This window comes from Panthera uncia (assembly GCF_023721935.1).
Source record: "Panthera uncia isolate 11264 chromosome A1 unlocalized genomic scaffold, Puncia_PCG_1.0 HiC_scaffold_17, whole genome shotgun sequence".
Classification (NCBI taxonomy): domain Eukaryota; kingdom Metazoa; phylum Chordata; class Mammalia; order Carnivora; family Felidae; genus Panthera; species Panthera uncia.
Genome location: NW_026057577.1, coordinates 86,262,634 through 86,288,639, shown reverse-complemented (window position 1 = coordinate 86,288,639; position 26,006 = coordinate 86,262,634). Strand labels below are relative to the sequence as shown.

Genomic DNA, 26,006 nt, shown 5'->3' with positions numbered 1-26,006 from the left:
GTACCAATGGCCGCTGCGCCCTCGCGAGACGCCGCAATGTGGCGCGAGGGCTAAGTGCCCAATGATTGGCCGTGGGGCGGGGCTCCAGGAGGAAAGAGGGCGAAGGGGTTTGGGGTCGCCGCCTTGTTTGTGCGTCGTGCGACCGGTGCTACCTCCCGGAAGGCTTTTTTCCCGTCCGGTTGTGTATTCACCTCTCTCTTTCCCAGGGTCGGGAGCATGTGGTCTGCTCTGAGCCACGGGTGTAACTCAGAGGACTTGAGACCTCGAGTTCTTTAGTCTCCAGCTGAGGAAGAGTAAGGCGTTTCCTTCAAAGACTATTTGTAGCGTACTTAGGAAGCTTCAGGCTCTGTCCTAAATGCCTGGGAATCAAGTGTGAATGAGGACAGTGTTCCTGCCTTACGTTCTGGTTGGGCGAGAAAGGTACTAAACAGACAACATGGACACTGTAGGTCCAGACAGTGTGTTAAGTAGGGAAACAAAAGAAGGTAATGTGGTAGAGCAGCACTGTCCCATGGAAATACAGTGCGGACCACGAATTCATTTTAAATGTTCAAATTGCCACAAAAAAAAAAAATAAAATAAAAAAATAAAAACGAACAAATTAAATTAGTTTCCATTGTAACTCAATATGTAATCAATATAAAATCATTAGTGATATATATTAGTGATATATTTTGCTTAAAAGTCTGGTGTATATTTTATACTTCCAGCGCATTTCAGTTGAGACTAGTCACATTTCCAGTGCTGAGAAGCAGGCCTTGGCCAGTGTGGCTGCAGGTGCCTGAGGAGTGCAGAGTGGCATAAGACGCAGCGGAAGAGACAGGTAGGAGCAAATCATATAAGGCTTTGTACTTGCAGTAGGAGTTGGGATTTTAGGCTGAAATTCTAGAGTTGATTATTACCACAGAAGTGAAGCAGAGGTTGCTAAGTGGCTTTTTGCTTGATAACCATAACTCACTGAAGGGATAGAGACTGCAGTAAAACCTGCTGTGTGATAGCAAGGGGGTTTCCTTGCTCCTATAAGTCCTAGCGGAGACTTATCCAGAGACCACATGCCAGCACCTTTCCTTGTTTCTTTGAATCTTCTGAAAAAGAGAGAGGGAGAGAAAAGGAGAAAAAGAAAATTCAAGCTCACAGCCCAGTGGTCATTACATAAGTACTAGCCTGAATGGTAACGTCAACTCAGACAATGGGGACATACAGAAGGAGTAATGTGTAATGATCACAAGAAAGGAAATAACTGAGACCTTCATTAGGAAGTCACTAACATCTGGGGGAGGGAAAGGTTGGGGAAGGAGGATACCTCTATAATTTCAAGACGTTGAAGGGAACAGTGTAGTGTTCATAACAAATCTCAAGCTTGCCTTCTTGCTAGGGGAAGTCAAGGAGAGAGGAGCTTCCCTTGAGCTGGAGCAGCCCCCCGACCTAGGTTTACATCCAGCTCTGACATTTGTTCTCTCAAGTAAATGACCACCTCTCTGAGCCCCAAGGTTCCTCATTTACAGGATAATAACTATACCCATGAACCACATGTTAGTTTAAAGAATTAAGAAAGGCTTGTGGAATCATCTAGCACTGCGTAATACATCATAACACCCAACAAATGACTCTTAGGAGCTTAGCTCTTCCTCTCATTTATCACCACCTCAGGTATGGAATCTTCTTGGGTTGAGTTCTTAAGGAAAGGACAAATATGCTTATGTTTGTCTTTTAATGGCTTGACATTTTTGCTCCTGCCTTCCTCTTTCCTATTGTCCCCTTTATATCTCTTTCCCAAACTCTGGATGGTTTCAAGAGTAGAAAGAGGGGAGGCATTTGTTCCAATTACCGGATTAGTGTTGTCAGGAAATCAGTTCTAAATTCTTCATCTTCCTGTCTGCTTCAACCTCACACAGCCTGATAAAGAAAATCCAATAATTAAGCTAAGGCCAGCAGCAAGGACACAAGAAAAATATAGAGGATGTTTTCTACCTAGTTTTCCCACCACCCTTGTTTGCTGGGGCTGAGGCTTTATTATAAGGATGTACAAGCTACAGGTAGCGATAGTGCAAACATGGAAGAAGCTGGGTTTCCTTGTGGGGTAGGCAGAATCATGGTCCACCAAATGTTCCACATCCTCCTCTCCTGAACCTGTGAATATGTGATTAATGTTAGGGACCATGAGATGAGATAAAAATCAAAGAAGAAGGCAGAGGAATTAGAGATGTGGCCGAAGAGAAGGCAGGAGAGGGACTCAACCTTCCATTGCTAGCTTTGAAACTGGAGGAAGATCTTTGAAGTCAAAGAATACAGTTTCAGCTCTAGAAGCTGGTAATGGCCCTCAGGTGACAGCAAGGACCAGGGACTTCATTTCTACAACTGCAGGAAACTGACTTCTGTCAACAACCTGAATGAGCATGGAAACAGGTTCCTTCCTGGAGTCTCCAGAAAAGAGCACGACCCTGCTGATTCCTTGATTTTAGCCAGTGAGGCTCATGCCAGATTTCTGTCGACAGAGGTGTGATAATAAATTTGTGTTGTTTTAAGCTGCTAAATTTGTGTTAATATGTTATGGCAGCAAAACAAACCAACCAAACAAACTCCCTGTAAGGGGCAGAGAGTGAAAAGTGAGCTGTTTTTCTTATCCCCCTCCTTGTCCCACTCCAGTTTTTTCATCAGGAGCATAAGTACAGTTTTGCAGATGAACTATGCACATTTCATTCTAACCGTATGAGGTTGATGTTTGTTTCTGGTGGGTGCTATAGATCCAAATTAATATCCAACAGATATTAAATAATTTGAATACTTTTTATAATTTAAAGTCATTTGTATATTTCTTTGGGTTTTCTTCTAAAAAATCACATCATCTGCAAAAGCTTTTATCTCTTTCTCATTATTTTTTTTTGAAGTTTATTTTGAGAGAGAAAAAGAGTACATGAGCATGTGCACAAGTTGGGGAGGGCTAGAGAAAGAGGGAGAGAGAGAATCCCAAGCAGGCTCCACACTCAGCATGGAGCTGATGTGGGGCTTGAACTCACGAACCTTGAAATGAGGACCTGAGGTGAAATCATGAGTCACATGCTCAACTGACTGAGCCACCTAGTGCTCCTATTTTTATTTTAAATGGTAAAATTATAATGGGTGGCTTGTTAACCCAAATCAATTTCCTAAAATATAACTAAAACATGGTAAGCAAACCTCCATTAAATAGCAAAGTATAGCATTAGGATGTAAATATTCATAACTTTGCTTCCTGAATCACTAAACAATATAGTTGTTAATAAATAGTTGCTTTGTCAGCAGTAACAGCCTCTCTTTCATTGTTACTACTTTTCTGCTTTTTTTTCTTCCTTCTCTATTAAGTTCTTTAACGCTTTGTCAACATTTTTGGTTCTTATTCTATAAAACCATAGGGAAAAGGGCGATATGAAATACGAGAGACACTGTGGGAATGTGACAGAGAATGATTCACAATAAGGATGATATTTTAATGCTTCTTTTATCACCAGTAGCATTTGTGATCCCCTTCTTTGATATTCAGTATGCTTTTGATTTGCTGACATGGTGTGGACATCTTACCAACGTTTGTAATGTAACTCAAGGCATTTCCTATACCTTTGTTGTTGTTGGTGGGTGGTGGTGGTAAAAATGTATTGAGTTTTGGGGTGCTAAATAAAGCATTTCCTACATAAATATCAGTTGACATGTTAGTTTGAGAAATATATACGTTGTAGGTGTTGGAGAATTAAATACAGGAGGGAATTTACTGGGAAAACATCCATCAGGGAAATGTTTTGTGGAATATGCCTGTAATGGCTTTATAAATTTACTTGATGAAATTTTCCTCTTCTCCAAAAAATTTAATATAATGTCAGGATTAACTTTTTAAAGTGTTTATTTATTTATATTTTGGGGGGGGGGAGAGAGAGAGAGAAAGAGAGAGAGAAAGCACACACTCTAGCAGGGGAGGGGCAGAGAGAAGGAGAGTGAATCCCAAACAGGTTCCACGCTGTCAGTGCAGAGGCAGATATGGGGCTTAATCTCATGAACCTTGACATCATGACCTGAGCTGAAATTAAGAGTCAGATGTTCAACTGACTGAGCCACCCAGATATACCCAGAATTAATTTTTTTTAATTTTAAAAATAAAAAAAAAAATCTGATTCTGTGCCGGAATCAGATGCTTAATGACTGAGCCACCCAGGTGCCTTAAACATAAGCCACAGACTTTTAAGACTATCTGGGCCTAGTATTTTCTTTATGGGAAAAATTTTAACTACTGATTGAATTTCTTTAATGGTTATAGGACCATTCAGGTTTTTTCTTCTTTAGTCATGTTTGGAATGACTTCCAAACATCTTTCCTAGGAAAATGTCTCTTTTCAAGTTTGTTAGCAGGAAGTTGTTCATTGTTCTGAGTTTTTTCCCTCACACCAACCGATTCTTTGATTGTTTGACACCAACTGGGTGTCTAATTCACTTAAACTCTGATACTAATTCCCTTGAGTTAGCATCAGACCCTACAGGTTAAGAGCTTACTCCTGCAAGACTGCCCTCATTTCATTTGCCAGCTGCAATGGGATGGTCAGGCTACTCACACTTTTGCCCAACCAAAAATTTGGGGGTTAACATGACCCTTCCCCCACCTCAGGTTTGGTAATTCACTACAAGGACTCACATACTCAGGAAAACACTTTGCTTACTATTACCAGTGTATTATAGAGGCTACAACTCAGAAACAGCCAAATGGAAGAGATGCATAAGGCAAAGTATAGTGTGAGGAGGAGCATGAGCTTCTATGCCTTCCCTGGCTATGCCACGTTCCCAGCACTTGGATGTATTAACCAACCAAGAATCTCCCTGTCTAGTAGGAGTTTTTATGGAGGTTCCATTACACAGGAATGATTGGTTAAATCACTGGCTGTTGGTGATTGAACAAAATCTCTAACCCCTCACACTTTTCCCAAGATGGGGGTTAGATGGGTAGAGCTGAAAATTCCATCTCTGTAGTCACATGGTTGATTCCTCTGGCAAGAAGTTCCACTCCTGAAGCTACCAAGGGAGACTACCAAGAGTCACCTTAATGATATAAACATAACTGGAAGGGGCCTGTCCTGAATAATAAAAGATACTTCTGTCATTCAGAAAATCCAAAGGTTTTAGGAGCTCTGTGCCAAGAACCAGGGACAAAGACCAAAAATAGATTTATCATACCTTATTATATTATCTGATTATCTTTTAATTTTACTTTTAACTAATTTTATTGAGATATAATTGATATATGACATTGTATTAGTTTCAAGTATATAACATAGTGATTTGACATGTGTGTATGTTGTAAAATGATCACCACAGTAAGTTTAGTGAACATCTATCACCACATAGTTGCAATTTTTTCTTGTTCACTTTTATGATTTACTCTCTTAGCAACTTTTACATGTACGGTACAGTATTGTTAACTATTGTCACCATGCTGTACATCCCATCCTCAGGACTTTTTTATCTTAGAACTGGAAGTTTGTACCTTTTGACTACCTTCACCCAATTTGCCTACTCCCTTCACCCCCATCCATGCCCTTCCTCTGGCAACTACCAATCTGTTCTCTGTATCTATAAATTCAGTTCTTTTTGAATATTCCACATATAAGTGAGAACATACAGAATTTGTAGTTCTCTGACTTATTTTACTTAGTGTAATATCCTTAAGGTCTATCCACCCATATTATTGCAAGTAGCAGAATTTCCTACTTTTTTAATGGCTGATCACACACACACACATATGGATAAAGCAAACACATATGTTGTTTTAGATATAAAATTTGCTTTATCTATTTCTTCATGGATGGGCAATTAGGTTTTTTCCATGTCTTGGCTATTGCAAATATTCAAGATGATAATTTCGTTTTCTTTGGATAAATACCCCAAAGAGAAATTGCTGGGTCATATGGTAATTCTATTTTTAATTTTTTGAGGAAACTCAGTATTGTTTTCCATAGTGCCTGCACCAATTACATTCCCACCAACAGTGCACAAGGGGTCCCTGTTCTCCACATCCTTACAAACACTTGTTATTTCTTGTCTTTTTGATAATATCCATTTTAACAGGTGTGAAGTGGCATCTCATTGTGGTTTTGACATTACATTTCTTTGATTATTAGTAACATTACATTTTGACATTACATTTCTTTGATTATTAGTGATGTTGAACATTTTTTCGTGTCTTTTGACCATCTGTATGTCTTTGGAAAATGTCTGTTCAAATCTTCTGCCCATTTTTAAATTGGATTGTTTTTTTGCTATTGAGTTGTAGGAGTTCCTTGTATAGTTTGGATATTAGCCCCTTATCAGATTTGCACACATTTTCTCCTATTCTGTAGGTTGCCTTTACATTTTGTTGTTTTCTTTGCTCTACAGAAGCTTTTTAGTTTGAGGTAATTCTTATGTGTTTATTTTTGCTTTTGTTGCTTTTGCTTTTGTTATCAAATCAAAAAAAATCATTGCCAAGATTGATGTCAAGGAGCCTACTGTCCGTCTGTGTTTTCTCTTAGGAGCTTTATGGTTTCAGGTGTTATGTTCAAGTCCTTCATTCATTATGAGTTGATTTTTGTATGTGGTATAAGATAGTAGTCCAGTTTCATTCTTTTGCATGTTGTTTTCCAGTTTTCCCATCACTGTTTGTTGAAGACTGTCCTTTCCCCATTGTATAGTTTTGGTTCCTCTGCCATATATTAATTGGCCTTACATGGGTTTATTTCTGGGCTCTCTGTTCTGTTCTATTGATCTATATGTCTGTTTTTATGCTAATATTGTACTATTTTGATTACTATAGCTTTGTAATAGAGTTTAGAGACAGGAAGTGTGATGCTTCCAGATTGTTTTTTCTCAAGATTGCTTTGGCTATTTGGAATCTTCTGTGGTTTCATACAAATTTTAGGGTCATTTGTTCTATTTCTATGAAAACTACCTTTGGAGGTTTTTTTTTTTTTTCATGCTTATTTATTTTGAGAGAGAGAGAGTGTGTGGGTATGAGCACAGGGGAAGAGAGGAGAGAGAGAATCCCAAGCAGACTCAGTGCTATCAGCACAGAGCCTGACAGGGGGATCAATCCCATGAACCGCGAGGTAATGACCTGAGCTGAAATCAAGAGTTGGACACTTAACTGACTAAGCCACCCAGGCACTCTGCCACTGGAGTTTTGATAGGGATTGCATTGAATCTGTAGATCACTTTGGGTGTTAGGGACCTTTTAGCAATGTTAATTCTTCTAATCCATGAGCACTGAATATCTTTCCATTTATTTATGTCTTCTTCAATTTCCTTTATCAGTGGCATATAGTTTTCATTGTATAGGTCTTTTACCTCATTGATTAAATTTATTCCTAGGTATTTTATTTTTTTTGATGCAGTTGTAAATATGATTGTTTTCTTAATTTCTCTTTCTGCCCTTTTTGTGTATAGAAACACAACTGATTTTTGTATAATGATTTTGTATCCTGCAGCTTTACTGAATTCATTTAAGTTTTTTGATGGTCTTTAGGTTTTTCTGTATATAATATGTCATCTGGAATTAGAGACAGTTTTACTTCTTCTGTTCTCATTTGGATGCTTGTTTTTCCCTTTTTCTTGCCTAATAAATCTAGCTTGACTTCCACTATTTGGATGAATAAAAGTGGCAAGAGTGGGTGTCATAGTCCTTTTCCAAGAGAAAAGTCTTCAGTTTTTCACTGTTGAGTATGATGTTAGCTATGGGCTTGTCATATGTGGCATATATGGCATAAGGCATCACTGTGTTGAGATATGTTCCCTCTATAGCCACTTTGAGAGTTTTATCATGAATGGATGCTAAATTCTGTCAAATGCTTTTTCTGCATCTTTTGAGATGATCATATGATTTTTATCCTTCACTTTATTAATGTGGTATATCATATTGATTGATTTGCAGATATTGAGCCATCCTCACATCCCTAAAATAAATCCCACCCGATCATGGTGTATGATCCTTTTAATGTACTGTTGAATTCAGTTTGCTAATTTTTTTTTTTTTTAAGGATTTTTACATGTATGTTCATCAGGGATATTAGCTGGTAATTTTCTTTCTTATAGTGTCCTTATCTGGTTTTGGTACCAAGGAAATCTGGCCTCATAAAATGAGTTTGGGAGAGCTCCTTTATTTTCTATTTTTTGGAAGAGTCTAAGAAGGATTTATATTAATTCTTCATTTTAAAAAAATTTTTATTTTGAGAGACAGAGAACATGTGAGCAGGGGAGGGGTAGAGAGAGGGAGAGAGATTGAATCCCAAGCAGGCCTGATAATGTCTGTGAAGAGCCTAAACCATGAAATCATGACCTAAGCCAAAACCAAGAGTTGGATGCTTAACTGACTGAGCCACCCAGGTGCCCCTTAATTCTTCTTTAAATGTTTGGTAGAATTCACCAGTAAAGCCATCTGACCCTGAACTTTTGTTTGTTAAGAGGTTTTTGTTTACTAATTCAATCTCTTTGTTATTGGTCTGTTCAGATTTTATTTCTTCATGATTCAGTCTTGGTAGGTAGTATGTTCCTAGGAATTTATTCATTTCTTCTAGGTTGTCCAATTTGCTAGCGTATAATTGTTCATAGTAGTCTTGTATGATCCTTTGTATTTCTGTTTAGTAGTTATGCCACCATTTCCTCTTTAATTTCTAATTTTATTTGCATCTTCTCTCTTTTTTCTTAGTGAATCTAGCTAAAGATTTACCTACTTTATTTATATTTTCAGAGAATTAACATTTAGTTCCATTGATTTTTTCTATTGTCTTTTTAATCTCCATTTCACTTATTTTGGCTATGATCTTTATGACCTTCCTTCTGGTAAGTTTGGGCTTCATTTGTTCTTTTTTAGTTCCTTAAGGTATAAAGTTAGATTGTTTGTTTGAGATCTTTTTCATTTTTTACTATAGGCACTTATTGCTGTGAACTTCACTCTAACAATTGTTTTCTGCTGAATCCCTTCAGTCTTGGTTGTTATATTTCCTTTTTCATTTGTCTGAAGATATTTTTTATTTATCTTTTAGTTTCTTCTTTGATCATTGTTATTCAGTAACATGTTTAATTTCTACGTATTTGTGAATTCTCCAGTTTTCTTCTTATAATTGATTTCTAGTTTTATACCATGGGAATTGGAAAAGATGCTTGATATGATTTTAGTCTTCTAAATTTATTAAAACTTGTTTTGTGGCCTGACATATGATTGATCTATTCTGGAGAATTAGAATGTTCCACATTTGCTCAAGATGAATATTCTACTGCTTTTTGATGGAATGGTTCTGTAAATGTCTATTAAATCCCTCTGGTATAATGTGTAGTTTAAGTCCAATGTTTCCTTATTGATTTTCTGTCTGGATTATCTACCCATTGATGAAAATGAGGTGTTGAAGTCCCCTACTATTACTGTATTGCTGTCTATTACCCCCTTTAGTTCTGTAAGTATTTGTTTTGTATATCTTGGTTCTCCTATGTTGGGTCCATAAATATTTACAATTGCCATATCCTCTTCTTGGATTCACCATTTTATCATCATGTAACGACCTTCTTTGTCTCTTATTAGTCTTTGTCTTAAAGTTTGTTTTGTCTAATATAAGTATAGCTACCCATGCTTTCTTTTCTTCCCCAGGTTGGGGAATATCTTTTTCTATTCCTTCACTTTCAGTCTATGTGTGTCCTTAAAGCTGAAGTAAGTCTTTTGTAGGCAGCATATAGTTGGGTCTTATTTTATTTTATTTTATTCCATTCCATTCCATTTTTAAGTAATCTCTACACACAACATGGGGCTTGAACTTACAACCCTGAGATCGAGAATTGCATGCTCTACCAACTGAGACAGCCAGGTGCCCCAGGTCTTATATTTTTTTACTACATTGAACTACTCTTGTTCTTTTGACTAGAGAATTTAGTCCAGTAATGTTTAAAGTAAATATTGATACGTATGGACTTATTGCCAGTTTGTTAATTGTTTTCTCACTGTTTTGTAATTCTTTTGTTCTTGTTTTCTTCCTTTGTGATTTGATACTTTTCTATAATGATATATTTAGATTCCTTTCTGTGTATCTTTTGTGTGTTTACTGTAGGCTTTTGCTTTGTGGTTACCATGAAGCTTACATCAAACATTCTAGAGTTATAATAGTCTATTTTAAGCTGATAACAATTAAATTTAAATGCATTCAAAAGCTTTACATTTTTATTTCCCCTCTCATGTTTTATATTTTTAATGTCATAATTTGTCTTTTTACATGTGTATCCATTAGCAAATTATTGTAGTTACAGTTACATTTACTACTTTTGTCTTTTAACTTCATGCTAGATTTATAAATGATTAACCCACCACCATTACATTAGGTTATTCTGAACTTAACTATGTTTTTACCTTTTCTTGTGAGATTTATACTTTCAGATATTTTCCTGTTGTTAATTAGAGCCCTTTCATGTCAGCTTAAAGAAATCACCTTAACATTTCTTATAAGGCCAGTGGGGTGGTGCTGGACTTCTTAAGCTCTTGCTTGTCTAGATAACTTTTTATCTCTCCTTCAGTTCTGAAGGACAACTTTGCCAGGTAGAGTATTCTTGATTGGCAGTTTTTTCTTTAAGCACTTTGAATATATTGTGCCACTCCTTGCTGGCCTGCAAAGTTTCTGCTGATAGTCTAATGGGGGTTCCCTTGTATATAACAAATTGTTTTTCTCTTGGTGCTTCTAAAATTCTCTTCTTACTTTCTACTTTTGATACTTAAATTATGCATCCTGGTGTAGGTCTTCTTGGGTTTATTTTATTGGAACTCTCTAGGATTCCTGGTTCTGAATGTCTTTTTTCTTCCCCAGGTTAGGGAGGTTTTCAGTCATTGTTTCTTCAAGTAAGTTTTCCACCTCTTTCTCCTCCTTCTGGATCCCCTATCATGCAAATATTGGCCTGCTTGATAGTGTCCCAACAGTCCCTTAAGCTATCTTTTTTTCTTTTTTCTTTTGCTCTTCTGATTGGATGAATTCCACTATTCTATCTTTGAGTAACTGATCCTTTTTCCATTGCAACCAGTCTGCTATTGAACCCCTCTATTGAATTTTTCAGCTTAGATTTTGTATTCCTTAGCTCTGTGGTTTCTGTATGGTACTTTGTTATATTTTCTATCCCTTTGTTAAAATTCTTACTTTATTCATGCATTGTTCTCCTGGCCTCAGTGAGTATCTTTATGACCATTATTTGAACTCTTTGTTAGGTTGATCACTTATTTTTGTTTCATTAAGTCTTATTCTGATGTTTTGTTCTTTCATTTGGAACATATTCCTCTATTTCTTCATTTTTCCTCTCAGTGATGATTTCTATGCCTTAGATAAAATATCCACATTTCCTAGTCTTGATGGACTTGTTCTCATGTGGAAGAAGAACCATATCATTCAACCTTGCCCTAGCTATTGGTTGTCTCTTAAGTCTTTGTGATTGCCTAAGCAGTCTTTTTTGTTCTTGGTGGCTTCCAGTATTGAAAGTGTGTCAAGATCTGTCAGTGTCCCAAAGGGGAGGATCTCAGTCAACACCTAGATTCAGGCTCATTGGAAGCTTAACTTCCAGGCAGCAGCTTTTAAAATATCAAATATGCCTCTTTCAGGGGAAGACTGGGAGATGGGCATTTCTGTCTGTGGCCTCAGCACTGTGTCCTGAGGGGATAAGTGGCCAAGAACTATTTCTCTGTTTGTTACAGTTTTGTGGGAGGGACCTGAAAATGTAAGCCACACTGGCCACTAGAGCCAGGTGATGAAAGGGCATCTTTTGGATGGCAGCCACAAAAACTGGGTCGCCAGATGTATACACAAGCTCCTTTCCTGGAAATATTGGCAATCTGGCATGAGGCAGCAAGAGAGCACAAAGGTGGTACCCACCAGCTCCCTGGTCTCTGGAGGGTATTGTAGTCAGCCCTTTGTTGTGCACTAAATTAGAGGCCCACTGTGCAGGCTATAGGTATTAAGATGTGTAGATAGACCTCTTTCACAGAAAGCCTGGCCATGTTTAAGCTGGACCCTAAGGAGTTTGCTGTGGTAAGTCCTTGTAAGCACTTTAAGAACTGTCTCTTAGTTTTCTATAGCCTTGTTGGTCTCATGGATGCAAGCCCCATTAACTTTCAAAATCTGGCGTTTTGGTCACCCATTTCTTAGGTGGAAGTGCAAGGCTTGAAGTTGGAAGTTCCCTCCGGGTTGTGTGTTGCTGTGCCAGAGGTGGGGTTTATGGTGAGATTGTTTATTAGCCTCTTCTGCCGGGTTTTATGAGTCTTTTCTCATTTACCCAATGTGTGGGAGCCACTCAGATAGTTTCTGGCTTTTTTTCAGAGATACTTGGTCTGTATGTATCTGTAGATTTGGTGTGTCCATAGGAGGAGGTGAGGTCAAGAGCCTCTTATATGAGAATATTACTCAGTGATTAAAAAGAATAAAATATTGCCATTTGCAACAACATGGATGGAACTAGAGTGTATTGTGCTAAGTGAAATAAATTAGTCAGAGAAAGACAAATATCATATGACTTCACTCATGTGGAATTTAAGATATGAAACAGATAAACATAAAGGAAGGGAAGCAAAAGTAATAAAAACAGGGAGGGAGACAAACCATAAGAGACTCTTTGATACAGAGAACAAACAAGGTTGCTGGAGGGGTTTTGGGTTGGGGGATGGGCCCAATGGGCAAGGGGCATTAAGGAGGACACCTGTTGGGATGAGCACTGGATGTTATATGTAAGTAATGAATCACTAAATTCTATTCCTGAAATCATTATTACACTATATGTTAACTAACTTGGATATAAATTAAAAAAAAAAAAAGCCTCTTCTATTGCCATCTTGAACCAGATCCAAACGTTGAGTTGCTAATATCAATTATTAGAAATTTTTCTAGGATTTTTCTTTGGTTCTTTCTCAAAGATGTAGGTTATTTGTGATATCTTTTGTTCCTTTGTTATGTACCCTCTTTTATTTCTTGAAATATATTAAACATACTCATCTGATATCCTATAGGTAAAAAATTTGTATAGTCTAACTCTGTTTCAACTCACTGTCCCTTGTCTATTTTCTCCTAGGTTGTTTTGTTTTTGTTTTTGTTTTTGTTTTTGTTTTTTTTTTTTTTAAGTTGTGGTATCCATTTGGGTCTGTTCCTCTCGAAAGGGTTATGTTTGGTATTGCTGGGTACTTGGGACACTGCTAACCCATGAACACTCTCAGACTATCCTATCCACTGCACATAAGATAGGATGTACCCTATTCTATATGAGCAGAGACTGGTGTTAGTAATTTTCAAGGGAAACTTTTCCCCTCATTTTATCCTTCTTCATAATACTTAGGCTTATTGTCTCTACTGGTTGTCTCTATAGTGTTATTCCCCCTCTCCTCACCTAATTCACTTACCAAGGATGTTGCCTTTCACGGGACACAACCTTACACACGGGTCATACATGGAAAGTTCTGTTTCCCACTTCACTCAGGCCTCATGTCTTATCTCCTGACTCCCATATGGCTCTAGGAAGCCTAAACTCTAAGCCACCCGGAGAGAGGTCCCAAGCAAATGCCAGCTCCAGAACTTGCTTTGTATTCAAGTTGACTTTTATTTGTGGCCTCTGAGGACTTCCCCTATTTTTTAACCAACTCAACCATTAATTTAGAATGATATTTAAAAATATTTTATCCAGCACTTTTAATTATTCTGAATTAGGGGGTTTTCCTGCATATCTCTCCTGCCATATTTGCAGGCACAAAACACCTTTTGAGTTTCTTCATCAATTTGCTCCTTGAAAAATCATCCAGCTTAAGAACATCAGAAAGGCTTATCACTAAGGCTGCTTATTCTACTAATAACCTATGTGTAAAGGTAATAATTCTTCCCAAAATAATTTATAATTTAGAGAAATTCTCACCAAGTCTCTTTCTTAAAGTAACTTGGTCAAATTCTTTGGGAACCTAACAAAATTATTCTCAAGTTCATTTGGAATAAGAAATTGATGAGAATAGCCATATCAGTTTAGAAAAAGAATAGTAATGGTAGAGGACTAACTCCTTCTTTAATATTAAATGTTAAACATACTCTATTTTTTAGAAATTTTTTAATGTTTGTTTTTGAGAGAAAGAGAGGTAGATACAGAGCATGAGCAGGGGAGGGGCAGAGAGAGAGGGAGACACAGAATCCGAAGCAGGCTCCAGGCTCAGAGTTGCCAGCACAGAGCCTAACACGGGGCTTAAACCCACGAACTGCTAAGATTATGACTTGAGCCCAAGTCAGGGCATAACCGACTGAGCCACCCAGGCACCCCAAATATTCAACATATTCTAATTCTATTCTAATATTAATATTAAGACATATTTTAAACTTTATAAGATAATTAAATCTGTATGGTAATGGCACAAGTACTCATCTATCAATGGAATGGAAGATATAACTCATAACAATTCTGAGTATATGTTAAGTCTTGATATGTCTTAAAGCAAACTTCCCAAATCAGCAGAGAAAGGTGGGTTTAACCCACACATGTTGCTGGCAAGAGTGACTTGTCATGTTGAAAAAAAAAAAGTTTTACTTGATGTAAAGCAAAATAAGGCCTATGTAGTTTACAGAATTAAATGGGAAAAAATGTTAAAAGAGCTATGTAAAAATACTTGCTTGATTATAGACAGTACTGAATAAACTTGAAAATCAATGGCTTGGAAGGTGGCAAGAAACTGGTTACAATGAATGATGAGGTAGTAGAGCGATTTATCTTACTTTTTGATCTCGAGAAAGTATTACCTTTCAAAATAATAAATAAAATTTATTTTAAAAACAAAACCATTGGAGGGAGTAAGAAAATAATTGATAATCTTAATTTGGCAAAATTTAAAATTTCTTTGTCTTTAATAATTAAAGAGAAATTCCATGTATCATATTGGCCAAATTCTTATAATAAATATAATCATAACAAATACAATCCTTAATAATTAAATCATTCATGTTAATCCATGTGAATGCTGAGAACCTAGTAGAATCAAAGGCAAAAAGAGAGATTTTACAAAAGAGAAACGTGAATTCTAAAACATACCAAGAAGTGTCAAAACCTTAAGGAATTCGGTGAAAAATATTTTTGTAACCCTACTGATTTGTAATAATACTATTTGACCCCTAAATTTACAATTTACAATTTGTTTTTCTGATATTTATGTTGACTTTTTTTTTTCTAAAAACTAGGCCTGTTTGTGTTTATAGAGGCCTTGTTTCTTTAATTTTGTACTTATTTTGGGAAAGCGATTGGGCTTAAATGTTTTTCTTAACAGATTTTTCACTGTGAATGTACTAATCATTAATGCTTAATGTGTTCGTATATAAATGGTGTGTTTGAGTAAGATGTCGTTTGTCTCTAACCTGGTTAACAAAGATTTCTGTAAAATTTTCTCTGCACCATTTTATAGAAAGTACTGACTTGTCAACGATGGTGATACTGCAAACTGAATGGTAAATGAATGCTAATTTAAAAAAATTCCTTTATGGGTCTGTTTTAGTATAAGCAGGATACCACCAGGTGGCAGTACAAGCAAAGGACAAAATCTTCACTGTAATTTATAGTTACACTTTAACTGGAATGAAATGAGTAATTGAATATCCATATTTGAGTAGAATCACCCCATCTTCCTAGGTGTTTTTAAACCTTGTTTTATACTATTTTTTTAGAGGTTAGATTTTGTTTTTTGTTTTGTTGTGTTTTTGTTTTTAATCTGGTCAAGTTGTACAGGAAAGACCTGTTTTAATATGTTACTTTGAGTAACCCAAAAGAACATCTTATGGCTTCCAGTCCAGACGAGACTGACACATCTTTAAGTGGTAAGATTACCTATGCCACAGAACTGTATGTCCTAAGCCAGTCAGGAGAGTAAAGCCAGTGCTTTAGTCAGGAGCCAGCCTGCCAGAAAATATACATGGCAATTGGGGTTGAATTATTCATAGATGCTTCTTTTGTGGGTTAGACAGCTCAATCTGTCTAAGTATTTTTTTAAGTCAGGTATGACTTGATTGCAGTGCTTAGTCACATATCTGGAAATAAATAGTTGCTAGATAAAAATATGATTTTTTATTTTTGTAACTAAATATATATATGGCATGTGTTTCATGTCCATATATTTCCAAGGGTATTTTTAGAGACATCTGTTTCCATATCAGTAACTTTGCTCTTTCATGGTGCTAGAGTCTTTCTTTGGGGAGCAGATAGAAGCGTTGGAGGATGTTCTGTAAGACAGGCGCTCCTCAGGTACATGGAATAGCTCAAACAGCTCAAAACCCAAAGCCTGGCTTTCTAATGAGTGGCTTTAGTTATATTAGTGTTAATATTTGTTTTAGCCACTGAAAGAGAATTTCCAGCTGCTCCATTAGAGATATGAAGTCTCTCAGCTGAGTAAATTAAATCCTTTGTACTGAGGCAACTTGAAAGTGAGCATCCATGGATGTGGGGGGATCTGTGAGAAACCATAGAGAGCCCAAAAAGGCCTAAAAGACAGAAGTTTGAGGATTCTTATCCTTCAAACGTTCAAAAGGAGAAGAAGTGATTTCAGTAAATTATAATAACAAATGTCGTATCAATTCTGTAAGATAAAATAAATGATTGGTGAAACAGCATCATTTATTCACGAGAAGCCAGACTAGGTTTAACACCCATCACAGCAAACTTTCCTTTTTAAACAAAGTGTCCAGACCTCCAGAGCTGGGAAGGGTGGAAAACCTAGAAATCTGATTTGAGCAACACACTTGACAGTGTGGTGTTGACAGAAAGGTGTTGTCTCTCAACACACCTTTGGCTGAAGTGCGGTATAAGTGTCATTATGTATATTGATAATTGATTAACTACCAAGGTGGTGCTGTTTAATAGATTGATGTCAAGTGGAGGGATGTTTCTAGGGATGTCCTTGGCCTTTATTCTTTAATACTTTTTATTAGTGATTTGGATGAAGATGTTGAAAGCATTCTTACAAAATTTGAGATGATATGAAGTTAAAGAGAATAAATTAAGTGGTCAAATAGAGTTCTAAAATCTTAGGCTAGTTGAACTTGGTGAGTGCTAGAAGAGTGATTTTAAGGAGAATATATATAAAAAAAAAAATAAGAGGATCTATGTAAAGGCCACTACTTGAGTCCTAAAATCAACAGCATACATACAGGGTAAGTCATATCTTAGCTGTAGCACATCTAGAAAAGACTTAAGGGAGTGTAGTTGGCAGTGAATATAGTATAAATAAGCTGTGTACCATGACTGTCAGTAAATACTAATTTAGGTTTTATTTAAAAAAATGTGGCATGGCAAAGGAGAGAGGAGATGTTCCCTCTTCTACTGGCTGGACCACCCTCTCTTCGATTTTGGGTGCTGTACCTCAAGTGGAGCATTGCTAGGCTAGGGACTGTTCAGGAAGGAGACAAGCAAGATGATAAGAGCTGCAAACACTGTTATGAAGGGCATGGCTGAAGAAACTGAGTATTAGAAAATACTACATCAGAAGATGGAGTAACACTGGCTTCACATATTTGGAAGTCTGCCTGTGAAAGAGGGATTAAACTTGTTCTGTGTTCAAATTAAAATCGAGGGGGTGGAGACCTTAGACAGTTTTGCATTTCATGTAATGACCCTCTGATGGTTGCAAGCAACCCCAGATAGGTACAGACTATTTCAAAAGATGGTGACTTCTCCATTATTAGAGTATTCAAGCATGGAAATGTCTTAGCAACTGATAGATAGTTGAATGAATTTAAAAGTCCCTTCCAATTCTGTGTTTATGGTTATTTTCTTAACCCATTATTAAGCTAAAAAAAAATCCTTAAGAAAAGGCATATTTGAGGGATGCCTGGGTGGCTCAGTCAATTAAGTGTCCCACTCTTGATTTCAGCTCAGGTTATGATCTCACGGTTCATGAGATTGAGCCCCCATTGGGGTCTGTGCCAAAAGCACAGAGCCTGCTTGGATTCTCTCTCTTCCTCTCTCTCTGCCTCTCCCTTGCCCACATGCCTGCTCTCGCTCTCTCTGTCTCTCAAAACAAATAAACATTTTAAAAAGAGAAAAGGTACCTTTGAACATTTCTCAATATTAATTTATCTCATTAATTCTAATATATGTTTTTTTTTTTCTTCTCCATGTCTTTAGTTAGCAGAGGCAGTATCAGATTTAAAATGTGACCTTTATTCCTGTTGTCTCAAAGATATGGTCAAAGCCCCAATGCCAAGATAAACATAATAGGTACCAAGTGCTTCCAAATTCTAAATCGATTACCTAAATGGGTCATGTCAAATGATTGGGTAACCAGTTCTGCCTGTATTTAGCCCATTGCTTACCTCTGAGGTTAGAGTTGAAGAGTTGGTGATGAGGGCTATTTGAGAGACTCATTAGTGTGCCGTAAGATACCCATCTCCCCATGGGGAACTTCTGGGAGAGCTTGACATGTATGCCTTGGAATTTGGGAGACTCAAGGACAGTGATACTCACTAAGAGAGACTGGCTGAAGTTACACATACCTGGCAGTAGCTCAAAAGAGAGAGAGAGCTTTGGTAGAAACAATCTTCTCCATCATGAAAGGGGTGTAGCAAAGGTGTGTGTTTCCCCTAGACCAGAAGTGGGGTTATTTTTAAGGGCAAGAAAGGTAGAGTAACCTAACCCCACAGGCCTGCATCTTAGGAAGATAGCTCAGGGGAGCCAATTTAAATTCAATAAGATGTTGGAATTTTGATAGTAAACAAGAGACTTTTAACATACGTAAGATTATTCTTGCAACTTAAAGGGATAGGGAGAGCTATTAGACCTTCCATTCAAGGGTTTAGAAAAGGAGTCCAGAAAGCAGGTTTGAAGAGACAGTGTAGAAAAGAATAAAGCTGCCTTCTGCTTGCATCTTGTGCAGACCAACCTAATAAATAGATAGTGGGAATGCCAGAGCCGTGGATTCTAGTTGTGGGCTTTCACCAAATAGCAGTGTTCATAGGTTCAAGTCACCCCACCTCTTTGGGTCCCAAGTTTCTTCACTTGTAGATGATCTCCTGCTTTGTTTTAGCTATGTAGTTCTTTTTCAATTTCACTTCACAATCAAGATACACAATATATGTCTTCTATACGTATAAAAAATTTAGTATTTATAAATATTTATACCCAGAACTTCTTTCAGAAAAAAAATTTCATTAGCTGATCTCCATTTTCTTTCAGCATACTGATTGTGTTTTGTGCCTAGATATAGTGTTAAGGTTATCTTCTGCATTTCTCTAGTAGTTTTCCTCTGCTAAACTTTATATAGATAAGCTTTAGTAAGATATGGCATTTTGAGCACATATATTTTAAGAGTTTTACCCATATTAATTCTGCTGATTCAGTCTACATGTGGTTTTTACATTTTATAGCTGGAAAGTCACAGGCAAACTAAATTGAAGGAGATAAAAGGAATGTTAATTAAATACAATTAAATATTAAAGAACTCCCCAGAACTCTTGGAATTCATGAGATAGTTCTGCATGTTCTTACTCATTGTGCAACAAAAAATAGACTTAGTTTGTCTTGAATGTTAAGTCTCTTCATAATAAAACTGCTCTGTAAGGTAAGGTAATGTAACTATCTATAAATTCCCGTCAGAGTATCTGACATGCCCTGGAAAGGGTTGGCACAACTAAATCATTGCTTTAACTAGTTTAGTTATTTAAAATTATACAGTAAGGTGTGTATTTCAGTTCAAATGAAAATGAGCCACTGATTAGAATATCATAAAATAGACAAAATGAGAAGGCAACATTTATCTTAATCTGCTCAGTTCTTTGCTGGAATTCCTCATTTCTGGGTTGACCTCTTGAGCAATAGCAATAATTTGTTATAAATTAGATCGTGTACTTATTAGCTTTGAATTTTAAAGACATTCAGCCTTTGTAATGATACTGAATGGAGGATTCCTGAAGTATAGCATAATACATGGATTGCATATTTATATATACAGCAGCATCTATGTCATACATTGAACTAGAACAGCACAGCAAAAGCAAAAACCGTGGCACCCGTGACTCCAAAGCCTATAACTTGAGATATCTTTGCTATTTTCACCCAATTTGGATTTAAATGATCTCTAAGTTTTCTTTTATCTCCACAATCCTATGATTTAGTTCACAAGAGACATCATCTTTAAAGCTTAGGTGTAAATTCAGCCATGGCAGCTTAAGGCTCTAAAATCTCAGTATCCAGAACACCAAAAACCTTGTTAGAATGCAATGAGAATAAGAGTAAGAGAATGGAAAATCAAGTGTAATACAATGCCTTTCCTTAAAAATACATGTACATTAGTTTAATTTCCCTTATGTTCCCGTGGCTGCTCCACATCATGGTGGTTAAGAGACTTATAAGGAGTGTTTACAGAGAAAGAAGTAAACAAAGAGCACTGAATTCTGTTTCTGAGGGCAGGTTATTTTCTTCCTTACACAGCTATAGACTCCAAGTCCACAGATGTAGGCCAGTGGTAATAAGAGGCAACTGTACATGTCATGAATTAGAGGGTGGCAGCAGCACATCTTATCATTCCAGGCTTCTGGCAGTATTATTTTTGCAACTCAGCACATTTCCTCTTTTTTCCTACTCTTTTAGTGCAGTCTCTACTGCTTCTCTTTACACAAGGATCTACATAAGACCTAATTGGGTCAGAGAGCCTCTTCCCCTGGCCATTGTGATTGGTTAAGATATGACTCATGACCCAAGCTAGGCCAATGAGAGCCCTTGTCTGAGACTTTCCTATAGTGGAAAACTGCTTTTGCTTTTAAGTTCCTGGAGCTGGATGAGTAGCTGAGGCTGGCTAATTTTATCATTCTGTGGAGCAGGCCTTCTGCAATTGTCAGAATGAGGCCTACACTGAGAGAGACAAAGAAGAGAGGAAGGAAATGGTGATGTTGTTTGAGGTCTGGCTCTAGTTATGTATGATGTTAGCTCTAATAAACCACTCCTTTTTTGTTTAATGTAAGTTGATTTGGATTTCTGTCATTTGTACCCTGCCTGATACAGATTTCAAACAGAAATATTAGAAAACACTGTCTTTTGGAATGTTACTTCATAAACCTAAAAATACAGATGATTTTGGTATGATAATAAAAATAACTGCAATTTATCAAACATCTACCAGGTGCTAAGCATGGCATGGAGTACATGATGTGTTTTGTGTTATTTTTATTTAACCTTCACAACAACCTATATTGTATATGTATCAGTTAGCTATTGCTGGGTAGCTAATTGTCCCAAAACTTACTAGCCTGAAACAATAAGACTTTAGTTAACCATGTCTGTGGCTTGGTTGGGTGATTCTTCTGGTTTAGAACAGGCTCAGCTGATCTTAAACAGGCTTACTCATGCATCTTCAGTAAGTTGGCAGATTTCTGGGAACTGAGTGGTTTGGGATGACCTCATTCATAGGTCTGGAGTTTGGTGGTCTTCTCAGCTGGGCCCCATAGGAGTGACTGGACTTATGTCTCCAGCAGGCTAGCCTGGGCTTGTTAACATGCATGTCATAGGGTTCCAGGAGAGTGAGTGAAGGCAGGAAGTCCTCTCAAGGCTCAGGTGAGGTACTGGCATCTTGCTACCTCTCCTGCATCCTATGGACCAAAGTACAAGGTTACCCTCATTCAGGGAATGAGGTAATAGTCTCCACTTTAAAAAAAAATTTTTTTTTAATGTTTATTTATTTTTGAGAGAGAGAGAGTACAAGCAAGAGAAGGGAGATACAGAAGAGGGAGATACAGAATCTGAAGCAGGCTCCAGGCTCTGAGCTGTCAGCACAGAGCCTGATGTGGGGCTCAAATCCACAAACCATGAGATCATGACCTGAGCTGAAGTCGGATGTTTAACTGACTGAGCCACTTAGGTACCCCCCAAATCTCTACTTTTAGTGGGAGGAGCTGAAAGTCAAAGGGAATGGATATAAGGAGGCATGAAAAAATGGTAGCACAACTACTTTACTAAAAAAGGTATTGGGTGCATATACTTCAAAAGTTAAGAAATTTATTCAAGGTCATATGGCTAGTAAGTAGCAGAGATAGGATTTGAGCCTTAATCTTCTGACTGAAAATCTCACTCTTTCAGCGTTTTTCTATTCTTGCTGATTGATCTATGTAGTCCAGATATCACAACTTAATTAGTTTCTGAAGTCCTTTTCTTAGATCACTTTTGAATGACTTATCAGTTATTATGAACAGTTTCTTTATTATAATAAAGGTATTAATTTTCTGTGAATAGGTTATTCTTGAGCCACTCTTATGAGTATTTTCATTCATATTTATAGCCACAATAAAGTTCATATTTTCATTCTTGTATCATGGCTATGATTCGAAATACCAGATGTTATTTTGGGAGAATAGGTAAAATAACTTGGAGTATCTTTTAAAATTTTAAACAATATTTAGATGTAGTGAGGAAACAATGTGTTCAGGCATATGGGAAGCTGGAACATAAGGAGATCTGTAAAATGGGAAGAAGACTGACAACAAATGGAAGAAAGCAACAGTGGACTTCAACCCTTAGGATTCTAGGGAGGGTAGCAGTGGCAGTAGCTATCATTTACATTGAGGAATCTTATAGCCGGGTGTGAAAGTCTTCATGAATAGTCCAGAGTCAGCCCTCTCCAAGGATCCTCAAAATGATAGAATATGGGGAAAAGAAGCAATGTACTCAGAGCCTGCTATTGCCCTGTAAGACTTAGATGCCCTACGTTATGCCTCCCCACAAAAAAGTTTAGCTTAATGCCCCTCTGGCATGCCTAGTTTAATAGTCTGAGTGTTACAATTGTTCCTCTAGAACAGTCCAAAGGATGTTGGTGAGGGAGGGGTGTGGTCACATAGGCAACTTTGTCTTATGAAATTCAGTGATTAAAATGGATGATCACTGTGAAGAAAGGAAGATTGGAAGAACATAGAAAGAAACAGATGGTGGGAAATTAAAGAAGATAACTGCCAGGAAATTTCTTCCTGCAATTGAAGTAAGGGCTTCTCTCAGAAGATAACACTAGGCAAGTAGAACTGAACAGTTGGGAACTTCTCAGAGATCATTTGATTTGAGGTGGGATGACTAGAACTTACATTTGGGATATAGGCGTGAGGAAAGGGAGTGTTCATAATGGTTCGAATGAGACAGGAAGAGGTAAAGAAGGACAAGTAGGAGGACATCTTTGGATTGGTAAAGAAAGCACATGGTTTTATGATTTAAAAACTGGCTACTAGAGGAAAAAGTGATTTGTATAGTTTTTAAACATTATAATATCTTATATCTTCACTTTCTTTTCAACGTTGGTAAATATGTCACTTTAAACAGCACAATAGGTTCTAATTTTAGAATCTGATGATGAGGAAAAGATGAGGTATGAGAAGAACAGTATGTATTTTCCTCAGAGGGAAAAAGCCAGGGATTGCACTCTCCCTAATGAGTTTCCTAAGTGGTTTGTTTGTTTTTAAATGTTTATTTATTTTTGAGAGAGACAAAGCATGAGTGGGAGAGGGGCAGGGAGAGAGGTAGACACAGAATCTGAAGCAGGCTCCAGGCTCTGAGCTGTCAGCACAGAGCCTGACGCAGGGCTCGAACCCACAAACTGCAAGATCATGACCTGAGCCGAAGCCGAATGCTTAACCAACCGACTAAGCCATCCAGGTGCCCCAAGTGCTTTATTTTAAGAGGGTTTGCATGTTCTGTGTGCAGAAGCACAGAGAAACTTGCAATGGAGAATCAATTTCCTGTTTTTTCTGTTAATCTCTATCTGACCCTGGATGACTCTGGAAAGAAAGAGTGGTCATTCTACCAAGTCAGTGAAGTTTGGTCTGTAGTCAGGGCTAGATCCCAGGGCTATGGAACCTGACATTCATGTCTGTGGGAATTTGTCCATATCTGACTGTCATCTAAGTGCAGACTTTTCCCCCTATACCAAAAAGGTGCAGAGTTCTAACCACAAGAGTGAGAATTCTATATAAACTTGAAATCACTTTTCAACATGAACCATTTGAAACAATAGATCCCACTTTATAATATTAAGGAAAATAACCCAAGGAAATTAAAAGAAAGCAGATCAATGTTCATTAGATAGGAATGTATCTCAGAAAGGAGACCAAAAAAAAAAAAAAAAGTTGGGTAGGGCAACTCCACATAATAATTTTAAGCTTTTAAATCACAGGTTTGAACTGTAGGAATGCCTTTGTTAAATACAGAAGAAGGATCAACCATTGGAACTATTTATCTTGCGTTTGTTTAAAGCACTGAATAAATTAGAGCAAATTTTGTAGAGTTTGGAAATGTGCTGTGATGTTGAATCTGTAAGTATATGTATATACATATTGACCCCTTTCTTCTAAATCTGTAATTAAAAAGGGTAGGAAGAGTAACCAAACATAAAAGTAAATTCACATCCTTCACTTCCAAGTTCTGGTTGAAGATATTTGAAAGAGCAGGATGGTTTTCCATCTTTGGTAACTTAGACGTACTTACAAAAAACAAAATTATTTCAAGTGTCTTCTATAGTATTGTTATTAATCTAAGTGTTATTCTTTACAAAATTATAGATAACAGTTGCCGCCAGTGTTGCTGTCTGCTGTGCCAATGTTGCTGTCCTCAAAATGATGTCTGTGGATACCTCTTCTTACTATTTCAGTCTCTGAATTTTTATGTCAAAAGCCAGCTTTGCTTAAATGTTAATTATTTTTTTAAGTATGATTTATTCTGGAATAATTTTATGTGCACAGAAAATTTGCAAAGGCAATATAGCAAGTTCCTATGTGCACTTCATGCATCGTCTCCTAATGTTAACATCTGTAGTAGATTGAATGGTGGCCCCCCAAAATATATGCCCACAAACTAACTCCTGGAATATGTGAATGTGACCTTATTTGGAAAAAGAGTCTTTGCAGATGTAATTAAGTTAAGGATCTCAAGATGGGATTGTTCTGGATTATTTGATTGGGCTGTAAATCTAATGACAAGTGTCCTTATAAAAGACACACAGAGGAGAGACATACAGGGAGAAGTGGAGAAGGCTTGCTTATCTATCTATCTATCTATCTATCTATTTATTTATTTATTTTTTACTGATGTCCCTTTTTTGTTCTAGGATCCAGTCCAGGGCACTACATTGCATTAGTTGTTACATCTCCATAGTCTCCACTGGTTCATGATAGTTTCCCAGTCTTGTTTTTCATGACCTTGATGGTTTTGAGCAGTACTGGTAAGATACTTTGTAGAATATCCCCTATTATGAATTTGTCTGTATTTTTCTCATGATTAGACTGGGTTATGAGTTCTGGGGAAGAATACCACAGAGGTGTGGTGCCCCTGTGGGGAAAGGGCTATATATATCCACATGACTTATCCCTGCTGTTGTTAGTCTTGATCACTTAGATAAAGTGGAGTTTTCCAGGTTTCTCCATTGTAAAGTCACATTTCCCCTATCTATACTATATTCTTTGGAATCAAGTCTTTAAGTCCATCCCTTCATGGGAGATTAATCTACCTCCTTGTAATAGGGAGAAGCTAATATGTATTATTTGGAATTTTTATGTAAGATACATGCCTTCCTTCCTCCTCTTTTTCAATAATTTATATATATCAGTATCAATGTATGTGTACATTATAATCCAATTCCACTTTATGATCTAATACAACATTATTTTGTTACCCAAATTGTTCTAGTTTTTATGCCTACTATTATTATTGTTATTAATTGATTATATTGTATGATATTAGTTTAAGCTTTCTTTTTGTTCTCCAGTCTACTAGGTATCTATTGCTTCATAACAAATTACAGCAAAACTTAGGGGCTTAAAACAAACATTATTATCTCACAATTTCCATGGGTCAGGAAGTCTGGGGGTTGCTGAACTGGGTGCCTCTGCTCCCTCACAAGGCTGCAGGTTAGGTGTTTGGTGGAGCTGTCATTTTCTCAAGACTTGACTGGGGAGGATCTGCTTCCCCAGTCTCACACACATTATTGTTGGTAGCCCTCAGGTCCTTGTTGGCCTTTGGATGGAGACATCAGTT

At 37.1% G+C, this 26,006-nt stretch overlaps 1 long non-coding RNA gene across 1 annotated transcript; it reads left to right on the top strand.

Moving 5' to 3' along the window:
- Nucleotides 1–93: 93 nt before the first annotated feature.
- On the top strand, nucleotides 94–25,620 carry LOC125934371 (uncharacterized). Its single transcript, XR_007461359.1, has 3 exons — nucleotides 94–293; nucleotides 711–823; nucleotides 24,536–25,620. It is a non-coding gene; the product is annotated as an uncharacterized LOC125934371 (long non-coding RNA).
- Nucleotides 25,621–26,006: the final 386 nt, after the last annotated feature.